The sequence below is a fragment of the Triticum dicoccoides genome, chromosome 5A (genome assembly GCF_002162155.2).
Source record: "Triticum dicoccoides isolate Atlit2015 ecotype Zavitan chromosome 5A, WEW_v2.0, whole genome shotgun sequence".
NCBI classification, from domain to species: domain Eukaryota; kingdom Viridiplantae; phylum Streptophyta; class Magnoliopsida; order Poales; family Poaceae; genus Triticum; species Triticum dicoccoides.
In genome coordinates, this window is record NC_041388.1 from 164,037,841 (window position 1) to 164,047,126 (window position 9,286).

Sequence of the window (9,286 nt, forward strand, 5' to 3'; positions counted from 1 at the left end):
TTTTTTAATTTAGTTCTCATTTCTCCTTTCTGTTTCTTTAACTAGCTTATGTTTGGCATTTAAATCTTGAACCAAATGACTTTTTAAAAAGTAGAGCTTTAACATATAAATACTATACATTATTTAGGGCTGCCACAAAACGTTTGAGGACTAGTTGGATTCATTTGATATTTTGTTTAAATAGGAAACGTTTATTTTGGGCTGTTCGCCCAGATTAAAATAGTTTAAGGGCAATTTAATAATTCAAATAAAGTGGTTTATTTATGACAATTAGATAGTGAATTTTTGCAACCCAGTGAACATTTTTGTTTTACTTTTTGAAGATATAATAATTTGGCTTCGATTTTTGTTAAGTGGCAATTTGGCTAAGTTAAACCTAATGACATGGAATCATTAGGGGGGTTAGTGTAGCTTAATTATCCGGGCATCACAGAGAGAGAAGGGAAACAGACTACTGATTAACAGCCAGCCGCAGCACGAGCTCCTAGGCATGTTTTGAGAGAGTGAGGTGGATCATGTATAAAAAAAGTAGTACATATTTGTATGCAACTATTGTACTTGCCGACTATAAGCTTGACTATAGATGATGTGGTAAGACCATATAGCCAGCAGCTGGCTATAGTATAACCATGCTCTTACAATGCGGTGCAAAGGCCGGGAGAGCCACTCCTCCATTATTCAAAAGAATAGCTCTTTTTTGCTTGCAGGAGGTCACTAAACAGAACAGACGAATTGATGTTTGGGAGTTATGTGCAAAAATCCTCTTCTGAGCCCGAGCTCAGCTGCTCTCGAAATCCAGATCGTTTGTTTGCATGTGGATTTGTGACGGCCAGTGTATTTCTCTGACATATATGAATTTCCCGGGATTTAGGCACGGACACATTCATTGCGACAGGTCGACGAGATGCCATTTAGGGACAGACAGGATAGAGATGGCTCGGCAATTTATCTAAGCCAACATGAGCCGTCCGGCCGTCTGGTTTTCCGTCCGTGCTGGGACTAGCCCAGTGACAATAAATGCCAACTAACAACAACCATCAGCCCATCCCCACCCATTCATAGCCTTAGACCGGAAACCACACCTCGTATTGCTGAGCCATTCCATATCTCCATCTCCGGCTGATTCGCCATGTCTGCTTCATCTTCGAACTCCGTCCCAATCTTGTCTGACTGGCTGCTGCCGCTGATGAGGTGACCACTGTGCGACGATGATATCAAGACCAATGTGGCGAGGTCTAGATCTCAGGCTGGTAACCGCTTCTACAAGTGCATTCGATATGATGTAAGTGGATGCAATCAGATATTGTTCTTTTTATCGGCCTCAAATTCTTCCTTGGAAAAACTCAGATCTGACTGACATGTTTTTCATTTGCCTTTTGTTTTTTTCTAAAAATTTTTAGTCTCGCCAGTGTCGTTTCTTCGAGTTTCAGCGAGCTTACTGGAGGAGGATGACCCCAATGCAGATAGCTGTCGCGCATCACCAAGCTGGGATGCACCCTGGAGGCCAGATGTTTTGTGTCCGCCATGCTAATGTGGGCACGTAGATGGTGCCTGTTGCGAACCAGCCGCATGCATAGCCGTAGATCCAGCCTCAAGCCAACCAGAGCTGGTCAACAATCTGGTCCAGCAAGTCCCGCCCACGGCCGCAGCCAGAGCTGGCCCTGGGTCTCAGGCCTTGTAGGCGTCAACGTTCTTCTTGGAGCTGTCAACATCATGCTTACAGTTCTCGTCCTCATGGTCGTGGTTGCGTCCGCATGTGCCAGGGATCTATGTGTTAGTGTACTACTATGTAATGAAGTAATTAAGGGTGGCTCCCTCTACCGCTAAGCCTGTTTCACTCCCATTCATGCAGTTGATGGGCTAAACTTAGTAGCGCAAGATGTTTTAGTTCAAGTTCAGTATGTACTGGCGCACCTGATGTTTATTAAGTTCGCTTTTGAGATTGTTCTGCAATTATATTTTTTCGTCAAGCATGTTGTATGTTTTTTACATACATCAATTTACCAAGAGAGTAAATTCTAGATACAACTTGATGGAGCGATACATTTATTATGATTAAAATTGCAGCAACAAAACATAGTTGCTAACACTTTATTGTTCAACCTATTCGAACACTTGGAAAACGTAATGCAAACCAAGCCACCGTCGGGTAGGACCAAACATTCATGCACACGCGTCGGAAGGGGCTGGGTGCACTCATTTTTCCAGCACCGCCCGCGAAGGGTAAAATAGTCATTTACCTACAACGTGCCCTAGATCGAAATATCAGCCCCCTCTCCCAACTCCCAACCGCTCGTCCATATGGTTTCGCATATACCCAAGCTGCTTCCGGAGAGTGTTAGGCAACATCCGTTCTGGCTTACATCTCCTGTTTCTTCACTTTCTCGACGCCAATCGAATCTGGAGCGGGCACATGGTAATTTTGTCGTTCCATCGTGACCCTTTTAATTGATCTTTTTTTAGTGTAGTAACATCGAGTAGAATCATAATGGCATCCGCCAAATTTTTCTTTGTTTTTTGCTTGTCGGTCCAAAGGATGAACATAGCTCGCAGTCCGCCAGCTGCGGCGGAGGAGGCGAAGGTCCTGATGATGAACCATTAGAAGCTGCCTAGGACGTGGTTGTGCTTGGAGCAGACGCCTCATATTCGAGATCGACTGCTGATGGAGATCCACCGGCGCCCACCTCACGCATATCTGTGAAGAACGCTGTCAGAGTCACCCAGACTTTCGGCGAGTACAAGAGGTGGCTAGTGGAGCAGATTGGTTTCGAGGGTATGCTCAAGCTGCCAGATCTGCAGAAGATTAACCTCAAGTGCAGCGCATGGATAATTGACGTCTACTACACAACCTTCTTCTTATAGATGTTGTTGGACCTCCAAGTGCAGAGGTTTGTAGGACAGTAGAAAATTTCCCTCAAGTGGATGACCTAAGGTTTATCAATCCGTGGGAGGGTAGGATGAAGATGGTCTCTCTCAAACAACCCTGCAACCAAATAACAAAGAGTCTCTTGTGTCCCCAACACACCCAATACAATGGTAAATTGTATAGGTGCACTAGTTCGGCAAAGAGATGGTGATACAAGTGCAATATGGATGGTAGATATAGGTTTTTGTAATCTGAAAATATAAAAACAGCAAGGTAACTAATGATAAAAGCGAGCAAAAACGGTATTGCAATGCGTTGAACAAGGCCTAGGGTTCATACTTTGACTAGTGCAAGTTCTCCCAACAATAATAACATAATTGGATCATATAACTATCCCTCAACATGCAACAAAGAGTCACTCCAAATTCACTAATAGCGGAGAACAAACGAAGAGATTATTGTAGGGTACGAAACCACCTAAAGTTATTCTTTCCGATCAATCCATTGGGCTATTCCTATAAGTGTCACAAACAGCCCTAGAGTTCATAGTAAAATAACACCTTAAGACACAAATCAACCAAAACCCTAATGTCACCTAGATACTCCAATGTCACCACAAGTATCTGCGGGTATGATTATACGATATGCATCACACATTCTCAGATTCATCTATTCAACCAACACAAAGAACTTCAAAGAGTGCCCCAAAGTTTCTACCGGAGAGTCAAGACGAAAACATGTGCCAACCCCTATACATAAGTTCACGAGGTCACGGAACTCGCAAGTTGATCACCAAAACATACATCAAGTGGATCACGTGATATCCCATTGTCACCACAGATAAGCACATGCAAGGCATACATCAAGTGTTCTCAAATCCTTAAAGACTCAATCCGATAAGATAAATTCAAAGGAAAAACTCAATTCATCACAAGAGGGTAGAGGGGGAGAAACATCATAAGATCCAACTATAATAGCAAAGCTCGTGATACATCAAGATCGTGCCAAATCAAGAACACGAGAGAGAGAGAGATCAAACACATAGCTACTGGGACATACCCTCAGCCCCGAGGGTGAACTACCCCCTCCTCGTCATGGAGAGCGCCGGGATGATGAAGATGGCCACCGGAGAGGCATTCCCCCCGCCGGCAGGGTGCCGAAACGGGCCTAGATTGGTTTTCGGTGGCTACAGAGGCTTGCGGTGGCGAAACTCCCGATCTAGGTTATTTTCTGGAGGTTTCTGTATTTATAGGAAGTTTTGGCATCGGGAACAAGTCAGGGGGTCCACGAGGGTGGAGGGCGCGCCCTACCCCCTGGCTTGCCCTCCTATCTCTTGGACGGCTCAAGACACTTATGGCCCAACTATTTTACTCCAAGGGCTTCTTTTGGTCCATAAAAAATCATCAAAAATTGGCATGTCAATTGGACTCCGTTTGGTATTCCTTTTCTATAAAACTCAAAAACAAGGAAAAAACAGAAACTGACACTGGACTCTAGGTTAATAGATTAGTCCCAAAAATCATATAAAATAGCATATAAATGCATATAAAGCATCCTAGATGGATAATATAATAGCATGGAACAATAAAAAATTATAGATACGTTGGAGACGTATCAAGCATCCCCAAGCTTAATTCCTGCTCGTCCTCGAGTAGGTAAATGATAAAAACAGAATTTTTGATGTGGAATGCTACCTAACATATTTATCCATGTAATTCTCTTTATAGTGGCCTGATTATTCATACCGTAAGATTCAAGACAAATTTTAATATTGACATAAAAATAATAATACTTCAAGCATACTAACTAAGCAATCATGTCTTCTCAAAATAACATGGCCAGAGAAAGGTCATCCCTACAAAATCATATAGTTTGGTCATGCTCCATTTTCGTCACACAAGAATACTCTCATCATGCACAACCCCGATGACAAGCCAAGCAATTGTTTCATATTTTAGTAATCTCAAACTTTTTTCAACTTTCACGCAATACATGAGCGTGAGCCATGGCCATAGCACTATAGGTGGAATATAATGGTGGTTGTGGAGAAGACAAAAAGGAGAAGATAGTCTCACGTCAACTAGGCGTATCAACGGGCTATGGAGATGCCCATCAATAGATATCAATGTGAGTGAGTAGGGATTGCCATGCAACGGATGCACTAGAGCTATAAGTGTATGAAAGCTCAAAAAGAAACTAAGTAGGTGTGCATCCAACTCGCTTGCTCACGAAGACCTAGGGCATTTTGAGGAAGCCCATCATTGGAATATACAAGCCAAGTTCTATAATGAAATATTCCCACTAGTATATGAAAGTGACAACATAGGAGACTCTCTATCATGAAGATCATGGTGCTACTTTGAATCACAAGTGTGGTAAAAGGATAGTAGCATTGCCCCTTCTCTCTTTTCTCTCATTTTTTATTTTTTGTTTTTTTTGTTTTTTAGGCCTTCTCTTTTTTATGGCCTCTTTTTTTCTTTTATTTTTTATTTTTTGTCCGGAGTCTCATCCCGACTTGTGGGGGAATCGTAGTCTCCATCATCCTTTCCTCACATGGGACAATGTTCTAATAATGATGACCATCACACTTTTATTTACTTACAACTCCAGAATTACAACTCGATACTTAGAACAAAATATGACTCTATATGAATGGCTCCGGCGGTGTACCGGGATGTGCAATGAATCAAGAGTGACATGTATGAAAGAATTATGCAAGGTGGCTTTGCCACAAATACAATGTCAACTACATGATCATGCAAAGCAATATGACAATGATGAAGCATGTCATAATAAATGGAACGGTGGAAAGTTGCATGGCAATATATCTCGGAATGGCTTTGGAAATGCCATAATAGGTAGGTATGGTGGTTGTTTTGAGGAAGATATAAGGAGGCTTATGTGTGATAGAGTGTATCATATCACGGGGTTTGGATGCACCGGCAAAGTTTGCACCAACTCTCAAGGTGAGAAAGGGCAATGCACGGTACCGAAGAGGCTAGCAATGATGGAAGGGTGAGAGTGCATATAATCCATGGACTCAACATTAGTCATAAAGAACTCACATACTTATTGCAAAAATCTACAAGTCATCAAAAATCAAGCACTACACGCATACTCCTCGGGGGATAGATTGGTAGGAAAAGACCATCGCTCGTCCCCGACCGCCACTCATAAGGAAGGCAATCAAAGAAACACCTCATGCTTCAAATTTGTCACACAACGGTTACCATACGTGCATGCTACGGGACTTGCAAACCTCAACACAAGTATTTCTCAAATTCACAATTACTCAACTAGCACGACTCTAATATTACCATCTTCATATCTCAAAACAATTATCAAGTATCAAACTTCTCATAGTATTCAATGCACTTATATGAAAGTTTTTATTATACCCATATTTGATGCCAATCATATTAGGACTAAATTCATAACCAAAGCAAATTACCATGTTGTTCTAAAAGACTTTCAAAATAATATAAGTGAAGCATGAGAGTTCATCTATTTCTATAAAATAAAACCACCACCGTGCTCTAGAAAGATATAAGTGAAGCACTAGAGCAAATGTCGAACTACTCCGAAAGATATAAGTGAAGATCAATGAGTAGTCGAATAATTATGCAACTATGTGAAGATTCTCTAACATTTAATAATTTCAGATCTTGGTATTTTATTCAAACATCAAGCAAAACAAAATAAATAAAATGACGCTCCAAGCAAAACACATATCATGTGGTGAATAAAAATATAGCTCCAAGTAAAGTTATCGATGAACGAAGACGAAAGAGGGGATGCCATCCGGGGCATCCCCAAGCTTAGGCTCTTGGTTGTACTTGAATATTACCTTGGGGTGCCTTGGGCGTCCCCATGTTTAGGCTCTTGCCACTCCTTATTCCATAGTCCATCGAATTTTTACCTAAAACTTGAAAACTTCACAACACAAAACTCGTAAGCTCCGTTAGTATAAGAAAATAAATCATCACTTAGGTATTGTTGTGAACTCATTCTAAATTCATATTTATGTAATATCTACTGTATTCCAACTTCTCTATGGTTATACCCTCCGATACTACTCATAGATTCATCAAAATAAGCAAACAACACATAGAAAATAGAATCTGTCAAAAACAGAACAGTCTGTAGCAATATGTAGGTTTCAAATACTTCTATAACTCCAAAAATCCTGAGAAATTAGGACGTCCTAGGAAATTTGTTTATTAATCTACTAAAAGTGGAATTGGTATTTGATCGCTCTCTGGTAAAAAAATGAAAATTATTCTCGTGAACGCATACTTTCTGTTTTTTTACAGCAAGATCAAATAATAATCACCCCAGAAGATCCTAAAGGCTTTACTTGGCACAAACACTAATTAAAACATAAAAAGACAATCATAACATAGGATAAATGATTTATTTATTACTAAACAGGAACAAAAATGAAGTTGGGTTGCCTCCCAACAAGCGCTATCATTTAACGCCCCTAGCTAGGCATTATGATTTTAATGATGCTCACATAAAAGATAAGAATTGAAACATAAAGAGAGGATTATGAAGAATATGACTAGCACATTTAAGTCTAACCCTCTTCCTATGCATAGGGATTTTGTGATTAAACAACTTATGAGAACAATAGTCAACTAGCATAGGAAGGCAAAACAAGCATAACTTTAAAACTTTAAGCACATAGAGAGGAAACTTGATATTATTGCAATTCCTACAAGCATATATTCCTCCCTCCTAATAATTTTCAGTAGCATCATGAATGAATTCAACAATATAACTATCACATAAAGCATTCTTTTCATGAGCCACAAGCATAGAGTTTTTATTACTCTCCACATAAGCAAATTTCTTCTCATGAATAGTAGTGGGAGTAAACTCAACAAAATAACTATCATGTGAGACATAATCCAATTGAAAATTAAAATCAATATGACAAGTTTCATGATTATCATTAATATTTATTACATACATGTCATCACAATAATCATCATAGATAGCAACTTTGTTCTCATAATCAATTGGAACCTCTTTCGAAATAGTGGAATCATCACTAAATAAAGTCATGACCTCTCCAAATCCACTTTCATAATTATCACAATAAGATTCAACATCCTCCAAAATAGTGGGATCATTACTTACAAAAGTTGACACTCTTCCAAACCCACTTTCATCAATATAATCATCATAAATAGGAGGCATGCTATCATCATAATAAATTTTCTCATCAAAACTTGGGGGACAAAACATATCATCTTCATCAAACATAGCATCCCCAAGCTTGTGACTTTGCATATCATTAGCATCATGGGTATTCAAAGAATTCATACTAACAACATTGCAATCATGCTCATCATTCACATATTTTATGCCAAGCACTCTATGTAATTCTTCTTCTAGTACTTGAGCACAATTTTCATTCCCATAACTTACACGAAAGACATTAAAAAGATGAAGCATATGAGGCAACCTTAATTCCATTTTTTGTAATTTTCTTTTATAAACTAAACTAGTGATAAAACAAGAAACTAAAAGATTTGATTGCAAGATCTAAAGATATACCTTCAAGCACTAACCTCCCCGGCAACGACGCCAGAAAAGAGCTTGATGTCTACTACACAACCTTCTTCTTGTAGACGTTGTTGGGCCTCCAAGTGCAGAGGTTTGTAGGACAGTAGCAAATTTCCCTCAAGTGGATGACCTAAGGTTTATCAATCCATGGGAGGCGTAGGATGAAGATGGTCTCTCTCAAACAACCCTGCAACCAAATAACAAAGAGTCTCTTGTGTCCCCAACACACCCAATACAATGGTAAATTGTATAGGTGCACTAGTTCGGTGAAGAGATGGTGATACAAGTGCAATATGGATGGTAGATATAGGTTTTTGTAATCTGAAAATATAAAAACAGCAAGGTAACTAATGATAAAAGTGAGCACAAACGGTATTGCAATGCGTTGAAACAATGCCTAGGGTTCATACTTTGACTAGTGCAAGTTCTCTCAACAATAATAACATAATTTGATCATATAACTATCCCTCAACATGCAACAAAGAGTCACTCCAAAGTCACTAATAGCGGAGAACTGTCGGTGGGAACGACACCTATGGGATCACAAGAATCTCTACTATGGTTGCGGGGCGCGGGGTCGTGAGAAGAGCGGATCAAACAGATAGCACATGGTTCGTTTATCCAGGTTCGGGTCGCGGGGATGCGTAAAACCCTACTCCTGCTTTGGTGGATTGTATATCTGTGTTCTTGAGCTAGCTATGGGGCGTGAGGAGCTCCAAAAAGGCGAATCCTCCTCCGGGTCGCCTCAGGCCTCCTTTTATAGGAAAGGGGTTGCCACAGTGGCACACATGAGGTGGAAAGGGAACAGTGATGTGAGATTATCCCTCGCATTATATGACAAGGCGC

General features: G+C 40.2%; 1 long non-coding RNA gene across 1 annotated transcript; it reads left to right on the top strand.

Annotated features, from left to right (window-relative positions):
* Nucleotides 1–1,069: 1,069 nt before the first annotated feature.
* Nucleotides 1,070–1,953, top strand: LOC119297117. The gene is made up of 2 exons (XR_005145533.1): nt 1,070–1,282; nt 1,401–1,953. It is a non-coding gene; the product is annotated as an uncharacterized LOC119297117 (long non-coding RNA).
* Nucleotides 1,954–9,286: the final 7,333 nt, after the last annotated feature.